At 46.5% G+C, this 17,831-nt stretch overlaps 1 protein-coding gene across 1 annotated transcript in view; it reads right to left on the bottom strand.

Moving 5' to 3' along the window:
* The window catches only part of SND1 (staphylococcal nuclease and tudor domain containing 1), a 414,314-nt gene that overhangs the window by 112,444 nt on the left and 284,039 nt on the right, over positions 1-17,831 (bottom strand). The gene's annotated exons all lie outside the window — the stretch shown is intronic.

The raw sequence follows: 17,831 nt of genomic DNA, 5'->3' as shown, positions 1-17,831 counted from the left end.
CAATCCTCAACCTGAATCTGCTTGTTCAGGCTCCTGTCACTTCTGGCCAAGTCTTCTGATCTTCCTACCTGCCCTCCATTTCCCCCATCCTGATTCTTCCTTCCTGACTGATTTCCCCAAAACTCTTCAGTGGCTTCCAGGGGTGTACCAGATAAAATCAGAAATTCACAACCAGACACTCTAGGCCTTCTAAAATCTGGTCAAACTCCTTGGGACCATATGAAACATCCATTACCCACTTGACAGCCCTTCAAATACATGAAGACAGTAAAACATCTATTTTCTCACATCCTCATGTCTTATTTTCTCCAGACTAAGCATCCCCAGGTGTTCACAAGATGTGGGTTTTTGACTTCCTACCATTCTAACATTCCTTGAAAGTAAAAGTGTAGTCAGTCATATCCAACTCTTTTCAACCCCAGGCTCCTCTGTCCATGGAATTCTCCAGGCAAGCATACTGGAATGGGTTGCTGTTCCCTTCTCCAGGGGATCTTCCCAACCCAAGGATCAAAGCCAGGTCTCCTGCACTGCAGGCAGATTCTTTACCATCTGAGCCACCAGGGAACCTACATCTTCCAATAGGAAATACCTTTAGAGCTGACTTCATTGAGAGGTTTGATGGGGTAGTGGGGCTCATTCACTGGGAGCAGCCCTTCGTGCATGCTGCAGAGAGGCATCTCTGGAGGTGAACTTGCCAAGTTGGACTGACTGAGGAGGGGCGTGCAGAGACTGTGCACCTGCCCCCACCCCCACCCCCCCACCCCATGACCAGGCAGAGTTAGGACATTTCCTCTGGGCAGGAGGCTGCAGCAAGAGACAGCTCCATCAGTGCAGAAGGAACTCCTGGGATGTGGGAGCTCTCGAAGGGGCTGTGGGGAGTGGTGGAGCCCATCCCGAGGAAGGCAGCAGCCTCTATGGCCTCCATTCCAGCCCGCGTCCATTCTGCTTGGCAGCAGTGGCCCCAGGCACCGTGGAGACCCTGGTAGTGTTGTGACAAGCCGTCTATTCATTTCCTTTCTCATTCATGGGGCTCTCGGGGATAAAAAGGAACAGCAAATCCAAACCACTTCCTCGAATCCACTTTGTAGAATTCAGGGAAAGATAGTTCTATTGAAGTGATTATCTGCTCTGTTTGGGAGACCGGAGGGAAAGAAAAGGATTTCAGCATCCAGTGCCTGCCATGGATGCATTCCTGCAGAAACGACGACTGCAGCCATCACTGTGGCCAGTGGGACACTGACAGCACGGCTGGCACTTAATTGAGGCTCTTTAGCTCCTGTCAGTGTGGCAACGGGGCAGCAGAGCACCCGGGTCTGAGCTGTGACGCAGGATACAAAGCTTAGCTGAAAAGCAGGGGAGGAGGGGGCGCAGGCAGGGAGCGAATCAGGGACCTGACAGACAGGCTGCCTGATTTTTTGCAGTGAGTGGGAGATATTAACCTGTCTCACCAGGCTGGGCCTGTCTTCAAGGCAGAGGAAAGCTGCTCCAGTGGGCTTATTACTCACAGTTGCGGGACAGCTTGTGCCACAAGCCCCGGGATGAGAAGCCTGCCCTCAATTGTGCACATTTCTAACAAGGCTGCGAGTCACTGGTGAGGAAGTGGCAGAGGTGTCTTTAGGGTGGGTGGGGACGATCAACTTCCCCAACACAGCTCGCAATCAAGCACGCTGCCCGATGATGATTCTGGGTACTGTGACAACCAAGGGGGGGTGTGCACGCGCATGCCCACACTTCTATGTGCTCACACATCCAAGGAAAGTGGTGCCAAGAGGGGAGGAAAGGGGTGGGGGGAGGCAGACCAAAGAGCGGAGGAAGGAGGTACTGAGGAGGCTGCAGGGGTCATAACAACCCTGAGACACTGCTGTTTGTGGGGAAAGTGACACCAGGGCTGCGTCCACCTGCGGATGGGCATAGACACTCGGCGAGAACGCGTGACGGGCAGAGGCCAGAGACAGGAATGGGTGGACTCCTCAGCAAAGCGAAAGTGAGAATCAAGTTTTGTTTCAGGGAGAAAGGAGATATGAGCTGCCCTTCTGCGGTCTCCGCCCTGGACAATGTCTTCCCAAGCCCTAGGCTGCCTACCGGGTCCTTCTATCATCCTGAAAACTCACAGTGCCAGCTTGTTTGTGCTGTCTCTGTTCTCAGTTCACACGTCACCATATCTGAGCCTCACTCCCCAGAAGGCCAGCCCTGTCCGGGATCACAACCAGAAAGAAATGCAATCGGTGGACGACTTTCAGACCATGGACAGCGGCTCCTATGGGGTTGGAAGTACCTGCTCACACATGAACACACACCCAAGTGTTAGCGTGTTTCTTCAAGTGTGCCCCCTCCATATCTGCCTGGTAGGACCAGTGCTGGGGAATCAGAAGCTTGTTACAAGGCACCTTGTTTACAATAAATGCCAGAGGGCCCATTCTTGTAAGGAATCTAGGGGGCTCTGAAATGCAGTATTCCATGTGGTCGCATTTTATGTGACTATTTTTCTGCTTCCATAGTTTGTATCATTAAATAATCCTTTGTTCTCTTAAAATATATAACAGGGACTTCTCTGATGGTGCAGTGGTTAAGGCACTGCCTTCCAATACAGGGGGTGTGGGCTCAATTCCTGGTCAGGGGGCTAAGATCCCACATGCCTCCTGGCCAAAAAAACAAAACATAAAAAAAAAAAAAAAAGAAAGAAAAAAACTTTAAAAAAGAAATTTGAAAAATGCAACAAAACAAAACGACAGTCTTGGATTGGGTTCTTCCTTTCTGGACCCTTGCTCCACACTCTAGCAAGTCCTCCAGCACAGATGGACCCCTCGGGGTCAGAAGGCAATCAGGTGTCCTGGCACAAGGAACTCTCCGGCTATACACCTGTGGACCCAGGGACAGAAAAGGAGAAAGCCTTCTCCATCCTAGGGCAGCCATCGAGGGAGACACTGACTCCTGAATGGCAAAGAGGACAGCTGTTGGTAAGACGGTGGGGGTGTGAGGAGGCAAATTTCCTAGCATAACAGCCGAGAGAAAAACAAAACAAAGAGAAGTGCTTCATATGGAGGCTGTCTCCCCTCGTGTCACTAAACTGGAAAATTCTATATTCTGTATTTCACCCAGCCTTAGCCAGCTGTTCTCGCTTGTGTCAGGAGAAAGGAGAATGCGTTGGGTAGGGAACAAGGGATTTCTCCTAGCCAGCCTGGAACCACAAGGAGCTCAATCACTAAATGATGACTCTGGGGACCACAAGAAGGGTGTTCCCTCCTCTGTCTATCATAAAGCCAATTGGTACCCTACAGCGTGAATGAGAACATAACCAAACTGCTGCTGTCCAGTGACCCAGGCCAACCCCATGGAAAGAAGCCTCCACGGCCACTTGCAGCCCTTGGGGCAGACAGGGTCAAAGAATACATATGGCGGAAATCTGGAGGCACTGAATTCAGTCTAAACCACTGAAGTCACCTTGTGTGGACCAGGAGAGCCAGCATTAATAATCTGATAGGACCCTAAAGGTTCTTATTTCCCTGTTACCCGTGTTCTGAGTCTCTACTGTATTAATCTCTGTAGATGGGTGATGCGGTTTAAAATACTGTCGGCCTGGGCTGTCATTCCCTCCTGTGGGGTCTCAAAATAACTTCGCACACATCATTTTTGCTAACCACTCACTCGGGCAGCTCTTCCCTGCCAGAACACACACGTCTTATGTAACGGCAGGAGCTGCCCAGCCTGCTGAGAGGAGGGCGTGCCCAGAGCACGGCTGCCCGCGGCCCCTCAGGCTCAGCACAACCCGGGCTTGGAGGCCAGCTCTGTCCCCAGGCCCAGGCTCCCTCAGCAAGAGAAGACCCCCAGGGGATTCAGGGGCCCCTCAGGAAGGTCATCCCATTCCAGGCTGCCTTAGAAATCGTGCAACCGGGACGTTCTGCGAGTACTTCGAGGGAAAAGGTTGACTCTTAGATTTTTGGAAAGTGATGAGTAGGGGAAGTGACCCAGCGCCTCTCCTCTGAGGATTCACACGGTTCAGGGTGAACGACAGACACAGACAGAACACAGTCACAGGAGGAGTGGGAGGGGAGGGGGCCACAGGACACCTCACGAGGCCACAGCTCAGGCCTTTGAGACACCTGCTGGGCCTGGCTGGGCTTCCCTGTTAACCCTTCCTCTCAAGCCCTATTGTTTCCCTCAGTCTCTGCGGTCAGAACCTCCTCTCTCGACTGCTCCTTCAACCTGCTCCTTTGCAGTTGCCTTCTCCTTGAAACCCAAATCCTGGGCAATCACATCCATGTCCTGTGCTTCAGATTCCATTCTAAGTGGATGCCTCTCAGTTTTCATCTTTACTTCTGACCTTTCTATCAAATTCATCTGGACCTGCAAAAATCCACAGGCGTCTAACATTCAAGGTTTCAAAGCTGACCTAACAACCTTCTCCTTGCAAACACCCTATTATTTACAAACCAGAAAAGTGACCTCTCTCTGCCATCCTCTATTATCAAATAACCAGCAAAATTCTACATCGGAACCTTCCTAGCCAGATCTGTTCTTTCCTCTTCATCCCTTCCTTGAAGTCTAAGTCCAGGCGTCCCCCAACCATACTTCCTGACTTCAGTGTGGATTCCCCCACTGTAGTCTTTGCACTGTGGTAAAACTAATCTCTTTTTAAGAGATTCTGTGGACCTTCGCTATATAATAACATGGATGAAACTCAGACAAAACCTGGGTAAAATAAAGTTGGGTAAAATAAGACCATAACTCCAAGTACGATGGCCAAGAGAGGCAAGAGTCATCGATGGTGACAGAAGTCAAAATACTGGTTATCTTTGAGGGGAAGGCCAATATAGAGCTTGCTGGGATGCGAGAAATGTTCTGCATCTCCATACTGGGGTAGTGGTGACCTGGAGTTATACAGGTACTGTTATAAACACAAAATTAATAAAGGTATATACTTAAGATTTGTGTGCTTTATTATGTAATAATCTTTCCTAGAGCTTAAAAAAAAAAAGAATGCATTATCCACCATTCATTGCTTTCTTGCTTCCTATTACCTATCTTAGGAATTACTAACCTGGGGAGGATGGGGCTGGGACAGGGTGTGTCTCAAGAATGTGTCTGTGCTCAGTGGTGTCTGCCTCTGCAACCCCATGGACTTTAGTCCATCAGGCTCCTCTGTCCAGGGGATTTTCCAGGCAAGAATACTGGAGTGGGTTGCCATTTCCTCCTCCAGGGGATCTTCCCAACCCAGAGATCGAACCTGCGTCTCCGTCATTTCCTGTATGGCAGGAGGACTCCACTGAACCACCTGGGAAGCCCTAAGACAGGCTTAGGCTAGTGCTTGCCCATCCAATGAAGGTGTATGAAAATCTCTGTGTGGTCATGTATTTTCAGAAGACTGGTAGCCTTCTTCAGATTTATCATTCATAGAGAATGCCTATGACTTTTCTTTGAGATACAACCTAAGCAGCATAGACATAGGGCCCTTCAAAGACGGGGAGTCTCACTTTCCAAACTCATCTTAAACCACTGTCCCTCTTACAAGAGACATGCTAGCCATATTAAACTATTTGCATTCTGAGCAACAATGCTTTTTCAAATTTCTCCTCTTTCCTTGTCTGGTTATACCACTTTCCTCATCGTCTGTATCTGGCATTTTTGGAGAGAAGGCCTACAGCTCTCTAAGGTGTACAAAGCGGTTGGTGATTACTCTAAACAGCAAAGAAACTGAACTACAACATAGGGCGAACTAAACAACTCAAGAGGTGAAACAACTCAGAAGTGAAGCCAGCGAGATAATCTGGCTACAAAGGGTGGCCTGAAGCTGGGCAGAGTAGCGAGAAGGAGCAAAGTACTCTACGGGTGTGCCTGGCAAGGCACTGAGTTTCTTCTGAGAACCATAGCCCGGGTCAGGACATTTGAGAGCTGATGTGTTATCCCTGGAAAGCACAATGCCCGCTCTTCCTACTGCACTCACTTCTAAGGTAGAAAATGAACCAAGGAACCGGCTTATTAAGGACACCCAACTGCTTCCTATGCATTCTTTCTCCCAACAAATTTTTAAATAATTTCACAGAATCTAAAAGGTAATAATTATTGTAACACTGTGTACATATCTACTATCTAAATACAGCTTTTCACGTTATCAGCCAGATTTCTTTCCAATTAAAATTATGATTTATTTGAAAAACATTATCTTCTTCCCTCTGTCATCGTCTAATCATCAAACCTCTGCAGAAGCATCCAAAGGGGGACTGAAAGTAAAAAGTGGACTCCTAACTCATCGGCAGTTTGCAAAAATCTTTAACTTCCTACTACCATGGAACTGGCTTTCTTCCACATTATACACACACACCAGGCAAAAGGGACTGCAGGTCTGTTCTACTGAAACAACTTTCAAAACCAAGAGTAGAGTGGGTTAAAGGGGGACACAGATATTTGATTGACAGGAGGTCACATTCCATTGGCAGAAGAATAAAGAACTTGTCTCAATGGAAGATCGGAATTGAAAAGCTTAAAATATTCTTTTAAAAAAAGAAACATTGTTCTGACATCCAAAGAGGACAAATCAAATTGGTCTCCTCCCTCAGTTCCTGAAAAGGAGGAGGAGGAAATGGTGGAGGACTAAGTGCCAGTTTCATCCTTTAATTAAGTCATGTGACCTTGGCCAAGTAACAACTTCTCTGAGTCTCAATGTTTTCACTTGTGAAACAGTGAGAACTATAACCCATCCTATCCCACAGCGTTGTAATAAGCACCCAGCAGGGAAAGTACGTGAAAACACTGAAAAGTATGTATTACTATACAAGCTATCTTTTATTATCTTTTAGAGGATAATCATCCTGAAAAGTTTTAGTATATGTGACCATGGTCTAAACCAGTGCTTCATGGGAGATCTAAGGACCACCAAAACACTCTTGGACCTTTTGGAAATATTTTTAGGAACTTTAGCTTCCAGGCAAATGCAGAGTTACTATACTCTTATGTAAAAAGATACTGCAAGAAAAATACAACACGACGCTAATACTTTTGATTATAAAGAACATGGCAGGAGTAAGAAGCAGCCAGGAGGGATAGGGTGCTGATTAGGAAGAAATGGTCTGCATCTCCTAGATGCCAGGACTTATTTCTCACTAAGGTTTGTGAAGCATGAAGAACAGACAACAGCTGGGAATTTAGGAAGGGAGTAAATCAAGCTGCTGTTATTCATGTTCCCAGAAAGAAAAGGCATGGATGGCAACAAGTGATAGTTACAGGAAAGCAGAAATTACATTCTTTGCTGATTTTCCCCATTGTCATTTTAACACATTTTTCTCCACCACCCCCGTCCCTGCCACTAACTTGTGCACAAGGCATCAGGGTGGCATGGGAGTTCTCTCCCCAGAAGCCACTGTTAAATCCTGATGCTACTGAACAACAGACTGCTGCTGCTTTTTAGTTGCTAAGTCGTGTCCAACTCTTTGAGACCCCATAAACTACAGCCCACCAGGCTTCTTTGTCTATGGGATTATTCCAGCAAGACTACTGGAGTGGGGTGCCATTTCATCTTCCAGGGGATCTTCCTGACCTAGGGATTGAACCCTTGCCTCCTCCATTGGCAGGTGATTCTTTACCATTAAGCCACCAGGGCAGAGATTGCCAACTCCTAAAGCAGGAGAACTATTTTTCAATGTTCCTATCTTCCTTTCCCAAGGCTGCTACCAACCAATAGATCTCTCACTCAGGGGTTGTGCAACCACCACCTGGGAGCATTTAGAAAACCGTGGGAGTCCTTTACCGACGTGCTCAATGTTTCCTCTGGGAGAGGGTGCTAGGGCATTCCAGAGGGGGAGTTAAGATGCTAAACATCCTTCAATTCATGGGAAGTCCAGGCAAGGAGGGAAAAGTTCTACCCCAAATGCCACAGCTGCCTCCTGCTGGGAAAAATGCAATTTGGCCTCCCCTCCACCCTCAGCTACACTCACCCTAAGCGAACGACATGCTGCGCCCTGTACATGCTCCGCATTTCAGTTTCAAACCTAGCTGCCTCCATCTCCTGGCTCAGGTCAGAACATAATGATTTTGGCCTACGGCTGTTGAACAACCTAGAGAAAAATAGATCAAATGGAATGCACTCATCAGAATAAGCTAAAAAGTAATTGCAGATTTGACATGAGGTTCTAAAGAGGAAAATATGCTCCACTCCAAACTTTTCTATAGACTCCAAGAGATCACAGTGTCATTTGAACTGATGCTTCAGGAAACTGTGGTTCTGAGTTGGGAGCAATCTGTTCAAAAAAGGTGAGTTTAGAACACACTATGCCAAAACGCAAGGCACAAAGATCAAAGTCCATGGGGAGAAGTCCCTACCTGACAACTAATGCAGCTTGTGACTGTGTCAAGGCTGCTCCATTTCTTTGGGCCTGTTTCCTCATCTGTAAAATGAGACGTGGATAGTTCCCAGCATTTGCTCCAGAAAGGCTATCAGAAGCTGCCTGGAAGACAGGGCTAAAAAGAATGAATACACTGGGCTTGATCACTGTGACCACAGTACTGGTATAGGCTAGCCAGAACAAAGTTAAGAAATGAGAACCACATATTAAAAAACAAACATTGGAAATCTGGGGATCCTTAAGGCTAAAAAACCCACCCAGGTCCCACCTACTGTTGGTCAACATTTGATTACGATTATTCTGTGCTGTTTGGTAAAATTTACTCTGCAAGCTTTCTGCTTCATGGATGAATGATACTTTTCACCAGAGAGATCTGAGGGCACAGGAATAGACACACGACAAGTCTTTGCATGTGTCAAGAGAAATATACACATATGTACAAAGAGGCTGGTTTTGTTCAGCCTCAACTGAGATCACATATTCTTCAGCAAACACTTGTGTTTGATTTGTCGTCAGCTTGCTTACACAGCACTATTTGGGTTTCAAGGCTTAATTTATTTGACTATATTCATTCCCATTCCCTATTTTCCTTCAAGTCCAGCAATTCAAAGTAGCAAGAAAACCCATTATACTTCTTTATGCAAAGTGTACTTATAGTTTTACATTAGAACTCTGAAGTTACCTTTTCTTTTTAATAATGATGAGAAAAAGTATATAAATAATGTGCACCAATGTGGTTATCCTACTGTGATACTCTTAACAAATTCTAGGAGTTATGCAAGATGACCTTAATATGCTGATAGGATCAAATCTCTGGAACACGTAGGTTACGTGCTACGAATGGTCAGGTCAATCAGCTCTCAAAGGTAATGCTAAGAGAGATGCCCTTTTTTTCTATAAAGGGCAACACAACTGTTGTTAAAGTATGTCCTGCTTGTCGATTTCAGCTAGCTTGATAAGATATACTCTTTTCCTTTTCAGTAGGTCTCAAAGGCCTGGTAAGGAGCAGACACTGGCATTTGTGTTGATTTATTTTGGTGGTGAACGGACACATAGGAAATGGTAGAGAAGCTTGTTCCAACCCAGGCAATCTTACTGCTTTCATAAGCCCATAAAGATACTAAAAATGAAGCATCAGAACAAACAGAAGATGATGATGTCAATAGAGGAAAATGAGGCTGATTAGACAATCTCACATGGCAAAAGTGGTATTTAAATTTTGGTTGTGTTGGTTTTAGGTCTTTCTTTCCTGCAAAGGAGGGTTTTTTGCACGTGTTTGGTACAGTGGCAAACACTCAAAGAATTTAATTTTTATTTGTTTTTGCTATCATTCTAAGGCTTCTTCTAGTTTCACGTTTCAGCTGGCTGTTCAAGTAGCTCAAAATGAAGATGTCTGAATCCAGATCTCACCACCATGTAGCATTTGTTTAAAAAGAAAGAAAACAAAAAATGTGAGAAAACACCCTTTGAAGATACTGCATGAGGAAAAAAAAAAAGGCCACTGATTAACTACAGTAAGATTTTAGAAATATACTTAAGATACTTGGATGATATGTTAAAACTTCATGCTCCCCAGTTACCCAAGTAGGTGATTTAATTCTGAAAAACAGTTATGTATCAATATTATCCATGAATTCAGTAACTATCTGGATAGAATGCTATGGCTGTGGAAAAACCTGCAGGCTCACATGTGAGAGGGTTTACATGGTCTGAAGGCTAGGGATGCATTTAATCAATGTCCTCCCTCTTGCCAGAAAGAAGTAAAACTGACTTTTTATGGTCTGAGCCACCTCTGCCTATACCTCCCGAGTCTATCTGGGAAGAAAGGACACATCTGGCTCTAGAAAACTCTTCTGCAGGACCTAACTTCCCTTGAGCTTCCCCTAAGCTCCATCCCAGGATGTTCCTAGGTAGTTGGCAGGCAGGTATTGAACCTCTCAGAAGCTGAGCTTTCATTCCAATTTCACTGTAGCACTGCAGCATCTGATATAATCCCTTAAAGACTCTCAGAGTCTGGCCCTAATCTCCCTCCTAAAATATAACTCAGAAGATGTGAATATAGATGGCAACATGGTCCATTTTTCTGCACAGATCAACACAGAAGGATCATGGTGAAATCAGATTTAATGTCTATTTTCTTGGCAACTGATACCCTTGGGGCTGTAGAACATAGCTAAATAGAATAAGTCATATAACCAGGCTGATTTGACTTCGTTATTAATTCATCTTTACTTAATCTCAGCTGGAACCTCACAAAAAGTAAGAAAAAAATAAGCTACGCTACGCAGCAAAACTTCTGCACATCCTCCCATTTCCTAGATAACTATAATAGAATGTTTTCTTTCTTCTTGTGTTAGAGATTAGTGGTTTTAATCAGGAGCAGATTAACCCCCAAAGGGAGTGCAACATATGTGAGGAACACTTCTGCTGTTGCAGTGGCTGGAAGCAGGGATGCTGCTAAGGGCATTTAAAGATGCTCAACTGGGCGGTCCCACACCATCAACTTACTGGGAATCCTTAATGGAGATCCATTCTAGAAAATGGAAAAAAACAGGGCATCTGTGCCAATAACTGTGATACTGGTCCAGATCCTGTCATGTAGGGCTGGGAAAGGGGACAGTGACAGAAGCAAAGGCCCTGTGGGCCCCTCTCTTCTGACCCCATTAGCTTCAGAAGACGAACGGGCCACAGCGAGAAAAGCAGATCTATTTCTGCTTTCCTCTCCACCTGAGTAGACTGGAGGGCACAGGAACTTGAGGGAGAACATGAACAAACTCTCCTGTTGGCTGATGTTTGCCAGCACCGAGATAAAAAGAAAATCTACTCTCACAACATGACTGCCAACACATTGGTCTAGATTTCTGTATCATGGGAGAATACTGTGGCTATCAGTTGGAATTCATTCAACAACAAATATTTACCAAGCACCAACTATGTGTCAGGCACCATTGTACATGCTGTAAATGTACTTACTGTGGAGGGGTGGACAGGACGCTTGGAGGCCACACAAAGAACTCCAGTTTTACTTTGAGTGAAATGGAAAGCCCTTGTAAGAATGGCATCCAGGGATGAATAAGCATACAGACAGCTACACGTGTAGAAGTGTGTACATAAAAATGATTGCCATGTAGACTGCTGGGGCAAGACTCCTAAGTGGTGTCCCCATGTACATGAAGCAGAATCCCAAGGGCCCCTGGCAGCTGATGTCTACATACTGTTTATCCCATCTTCTCACTGAGCAAAGACACAGGGCATGCGGCACTGCCTGGGGAAGAAGCCTGGAGGGCGTCACCCCACCTCCTCCTGAACTCGTGGGCTACTGCTCTTACAATCTCCACCATTCCTGGATGGTGTTAAATCAGCCCATTTAACAACAAGAAGAAGCCCCACACAAATCTAGCTTCCGATAGTATATTCATTTTTATTAACTGGTTAATTTAAGGCTGGCTTAGAACTGCAATACTTTGGCCACCTGATGTGAAGAACTGACTCATTTGAAAAGACCCTGATGCTGGAAAAGACTGAAGGTGGAAGGAGAAGGGGACGACGGAGGATGAGATGGTTGGATGGCATCACCGACTCGATGGACGAGTTTGAGCAAGCTCTGGGAGTTGCTGATGGACAGGGAGGCCTGGTGTGCTGGACTCCATGGGGTCGCAAAGAGTCAGACATGACTGAGCGACTGAACTGAATCAGCCAACTGGCCAGTGTGTGACATTGTCCTTTCTCTCTCCATCCCATACCCTCAGCTTGCAACTCTGGTCCTATTTCCTGTATGTGCGGAGAGTCCAGGCGGCTGAGAAGTCACTGGTTCTATTCTGGTACTCATGCCTGATGCGTCTGGGTCGCCCTGTCCACACACACAACACAGGCTGGGGAAAGGCAGGGGAGGCGACTGCTGCTCCTGCTGCAGGGAGCCCCATGTGCCACTTTCTCAGTGCAGCAGACAGACGGCCAGAGAGCAGGCGCAGGCACTCTGCATATTTAATAATGGAGGAAAACAAGGCAGAATAATAGTCGGCCTGAGACGGTGTGTTACTTGTATCCAGGGGCTTCACAGAGGCCTGAATCTCCATGGGGAACCAGAACCCTAGAGTTATAGAACTTTCACTGTCATACCTGTCAGCCCTGACCCTCAAAGGAAGAGTGAAGGACTGTAGGGTTAGTCCTGGTTCTGCCTCTCAGGTCACCACGTATGGCTATGCCCAATACGCCCTGATTCATTCTGTGCAGATGGCCTCAGGCCTCAGGTTCTTCACCCGAGAAACAGGAATCACATTTCAAATGCATTATAGGACTGTCATGCATGTTAAATCAGGTAATTCACTATTTAAGAAGCATCTAGCAGTATCGGTAAATATTAAGAGTCTACTAAAGTAATTCAGAAGAGTGAACCATTTCAACTTCAACCCCTGGTGGGGCAAGGAACAGCGTGATATGATAGCTTCCAACAGGCGATGTGAACCTTCAGTATGGACTGGCCAAGCACTACTAGCCTTCCAGCAGATTTTCCTGGGGTCTATGGGTTCACCAAATATCCTCACGTCCACTCCCCACCTTCAAAAATGAGCTGAAAATGCAGCTGAACACTTGCTAATCACAACCGAGTTAGCTGCAGCCATTACCCTCATCACACAATTCTAGTCTAAGACTCCTGAGCCACCCTTTTCTGAACGATCCTCTACTATTCAGCCAAGACTGATGAGGACAAGCCCACGATCCAGTTGCTGTTTAAAAGGTACACACCAAGTGGAATAGAAACGGTAGCCTTCCACAGAACACACTGGTCAGAAACAGGAACTTAGGGGGCTGTTTATCCGCAGTCCGGGTTTAGAATCAACAAGACAGCAGCTTCAGCATCAGAGGAACCAGACGAGGGAGTAAGTTCCAGTTCATCAAAGGCATTGTCACGGGACATGGTCATCAAACCCACCACCACCTACACAGGACCAGTGTCTCCAAAGGATGGTGCTGGCTCCAGCAGGACAAGTTTCCATCAGGATGTTGAGAACTTGAGCAGTAGAGCATGCTAGCTAGTGTACTACCACTGGACTCAAACACCATGCCAGTGTGGTCCTACCACTCATATCTCTATTCCATTGGCTCAGAAGTAGCAGGGACCACATGGTATGGTTGTGTTGATGAAAATCCATACCTGGACTTACTTCTTTGGAGAGCTGGGGACAGAACCATAGGACCGTGCATTTTAATTACGCATTTCCAGTTCCCCTGGCCACAGAACAAATAGGGACAGACTGGTAAACACTCAGTTGCTACACGTCCTCTCACACAGGATTTCCTTATTCTGGGAAATGCTCCCTAATGATTAAAGGCCCACTATAAAGCAGGGACTATTCCAGGTATCAAGTTTCACTCTATGGTAGCAGAGGGAAATCCCTGCCTTCCTGAAATTTACACGGTAAGTAAAGGGAAAGGATATTAAATGAGGAAATTGCACAGCATGATGGAAGGTGATGAGTGATATGCGGTAAAAACTAAGGGAGATCGTGCCAGGGAGAGGTTGCCCCTAATGCACACACACGTGCATACGCATGAACCAAAGTGTGTGCAGTGGAGCAGCCAGGCCTAGGGGGAAGAGATGACTTGTCGAGGTTTGCTCCCGACCTTGAATCCAGCAGCAAGCCACTAACATCACTGCCAGACCAGGAAACGGCCCTCAGGACTCAGCTGAAGCTCCAGGCCTGCCTTGGAGCTCCTCCTGATTACTCTTTCTCCCACGAACTTCTGTAGATATTCTGTGACCACATCTTCTTTTTTTTTTTAACTTCTGAATGTGCTTTTTTTTTTTTTAATTAGTTGGAGGCTAATTACTTCACAACATTGCAGTGGGTTTTGTCATACATTGACATGAATCATCCATGGAGTTACATGCATTCCCCATCCCGATCCCCCCTCCCACCTCCCTCTCCACCGACTCCTCTGGGTCCTCCCAGTGCACCAGGCCCGAGCACCTGTCTCATGCATCCCACCTGGGCTGGTGATCTGTTTCACCATAGATAATATACATGCTGTTCTCTCGAAACATCCCACCCTCGCCTTCTCACACAGAGTCCAAAAGTCTGTTCTGTACATGTGTGTCTCCTTTTCGGTTTTGCATATAGGGTTATCATTACCATCTTCCTAAATTCCATATATATGTGTTAGTATGCTGTAATGATCTTTATCTTTCTGGCTTACTTCACTCTGTATAATGGGCTCCAGTTTCATCCATCTCATTAGAACTGATTCAAATGAATTCTTTTTAACAGCTGAGTAATATTCCATGGTGTATATGTACCACAGCTTCCTTATCCATTCATCTGCTGATGGGCATCTAGGTTGCTTCCATGTCCTGGCTATTATAAACAATGCTGCGATGAACATTGGGGTGCATGTGTCTCTTTCAGATCTGGTTTCCTCAGTGTGTATGCCCAGGAGTGGTATTGCTGGGTATGACCACATCTTCATTTGCTGCCTTGACAATTTGAATCTGGCTTCCCAAGCACACCATTCTCCTCTAGTGCACTTGCCACTCCCATGCCACCTAACGTACCCTCCAGAGTTCTCGTGCACACAGTGGGACGATCAGAGCAAGTGGGGTACCTGGGCTCTGTGTTTCAGGGATCCTGCATGGTCATGGAGGAAGGAGCTGAGAGCAGAGACCCAGCAGGTGATGATCGTATGCAAATCTTTGTGCACTGCTTGGTTCGTCTGGCACACAAGGATGGCACGCCAGCTCCACACCAGGCACTGTGCTTACAGAGATGGGCAGGGAACATACAGACAAGTACACAGATCATCAGGATGCTAAACCGAGGTTTCCTTGGCAGCACGTACCTAGACTGGACTCCCATGGGTGATGATGAAAGGAGAGCAGGGGCCAGACACTCTAAGCTGGGGGAGCAGAATGTGGTTCTGAACACTTCAAATGCCTCTGCTCAGGAGGAGGGCTTGGTGGGGGTGCAGGGAGGCAAAGCTAAAAAGATGAACAGGGCTCAGACCATGAAGATCCTGAAATGCCTTATTTTGAAGGCAAAATAACCACTGAGACATTATAAGTAGGGGGATGATGTGAGCAGAGGTGCATTTTAGACAAGTCTCTTATAGGGTGGACAGACCAGAAGGACTACAAGAACACAAGCAGGAAGATCCATTAGGAGACTGGGATCCTGTCTGGAAGAAACATTAGAAAAAATCGATTCTAGACACTCTATGGATTCCTGGTGCTATGCCTAAGAAATGGAGTGGATGTTGGTCCTAAAAGGCCAGGTCTCAGAAGCTCAAAAAGAGCCTTAAATTTCTGCTCAACCACAAATTCCCAAGGGCCAGCACCAAGGACAATGTAACAACAGAACTCAGCCTGTCTCTTCTCCAGCTCACTCTCCATTTACTTTTCTATTTTTAATCTCCTTTAAATTTACCAGTCCTATATTTTAAGGATGGAGAAACAGACAAGTTAATCCAAGTTAGTGAGAGCCCCTGCATAAGACATGGAGATCATACCAGGTCTTTCCTGGCTCTCAGAGCCAGCAGGGAATCGGTGAAGAAAGCAACAGGAAAGGAGCTGCACACAAATGTCTGGGGATTGTCTGGATGATGGAAGTTATTACTCATCTTAATTTTTCTATTTTCTCAAAACTGTCAATAATCATGTTATTTCTTTAAAACAACAAAACAGAAAAAGGAAACCACCCAACCTTCTCTTTAAAAAACAAATATATACATTAAAAAAAAAAAAAGGAAGCTGGTTAAAACATGCCTCCCTGAGGAAAGCTATTAAGCACTGTACTGTCCCCTGTCCGGCTTTAAATCTTTGATGGCGGCTTCCCTGGTGGCTCAGTGGCAAAGAATCTGCCTACCTATGCATGAGACGTGGGTTCCATCCATGGTCTGGGAAGATCCCATATTCTGAGAAGCAACTCAGCCTGTGGACCACAACTACTGCGCCTGTGCTCCAGAGCCTGAGAGCCACAACCACTGAAGCCCGCGTGCCCTTGAACCCATGCTCTGCAACAAAAGAAGCCACCACAATCACCACAATGAGAAGCCCGAGAACCACAACTAGAGAGTAGGCCCTGCTTGCCACAATTAGAGAAAGCTTGTGCAAAGCAACAAAGACTCCGTGCAGCCAAATAAATAAATAATCTTAAAAAAAAAAAAACTCCTTGACAATTTTCCGTCCAAGTCTCCCTGGCAGGTGCTACGAAGCTCACCTCATCCGCTGCCCCACCCAGCTAGGGGGCCAAGTGGCTTGCCCCCCCGCCCCCCGCAGGGAGCATGAGTGATGGGTATGCACCAGCTGCTCTCTCTCGAGATAAGGTGCAGCCCTCCATGGGAGATGCAGCAGATGTATATCAGTGTCCTAACCAATAGACATAAATGCCATAACTCCAGCCGCTGTCCATAAATACCCAGCGGCAGGAACATCCTTAAACAGCCCACTGGGCCCAGGATTTAGGGGGCTTCCTTACATGATCATGGGCCGAAAAGTGCTTTCAGGGGGGCGTTAAAGAGGCATGTTAGGTAAACTCACAGATCACCCAAATAAATTAGGCGCTCTCGTTGTGTGGAGAGGCTGCGTGCACCCTGCTCAGCAGCGAAGAGTGGGAGGAGGGTTACTTTTGAGTCTGGAGGGCAGGGGAGGAGATTCTTCAACCACATGACCCCACTGCAGACACAGGAAGGCTCGTTCTGAGTAAGCCTGAGTGGGAGAACAGGATACCCCGTCTCACCCTGCTGCCTGTCATCTCCTGGAGATTTATGATGTCGGGGGACGCCTTCTTAGGACGACACATTCCATGATTACATTGGTTATCCTTTAACCACCTCCCATCATCCACTCCTGCCTTTAAGTCCAGGCCATCAATTTGGCTTTTCATACAAAGCTCTGCTCCTAAACCAGCAACTGGCTCATCTCTCCAAATCAGTGAAGCTCTCCAGCTCCCAGGAGAGGGATATATTAAGTATCAATCATGCATATTATTTTACAATATAATTACTTTGGCAATTAATCCATAAGAAGCACTGCTCTCCAGATCCGAACTTCTGCCAACACAAATAACAAAGCTCTTGGAGAGTGGTCACACGGCTAGAGACTGAGATTCCAGGGGAAAAGAGACAAAGGCGGAGACAGAAGAGACTGCAGGGTGAGAGGCATCTCCCCAGAGTGTGTCTCAAGCCTCGCTTCATGAGACCAGCAGAGCCACTACTTCATCGAGGACAAGAACAAATACAGCAGACGCGAGGGAGGGACGGATGATCCTCCTGAGTAGGTTAAAAAGGCTCAGGCTCTTAAGAGGCTCATGGGCTGCGTTCTGTGGGGGATGAAGATACGTATTTTCCAAGTGAGATCTGGAGCATGGCACCTCTTGACAGAAGCCCACTGCTGGTCCGGGAGGGTGGGCCATTGTCTTATTCACTGCTGTGTCCCCAGAACACAGTGTACATTCAATAAATATCTGCTGAAGGGAGGAGGAAGGAAGACAGGTTGTGCCA

The sequence above is a fragment of the Muntiacus reevesi genome, chromosome 6, assembly GCF_963930625.1.
Source record: "Muntiacus reevesi chromosome 6, mMunRee1.1, whole genome shotgun sequence".
NCBI classification, from domain to species: Eukaryota; Metazoa; Chordata; class Mammalia; order Artiodactyla; family Cervidae; genus Muntiacus; species Muntiacus reevesi.
This window is presented reverse-complemented; position numbering and strand designations above follow the sequence as displayed.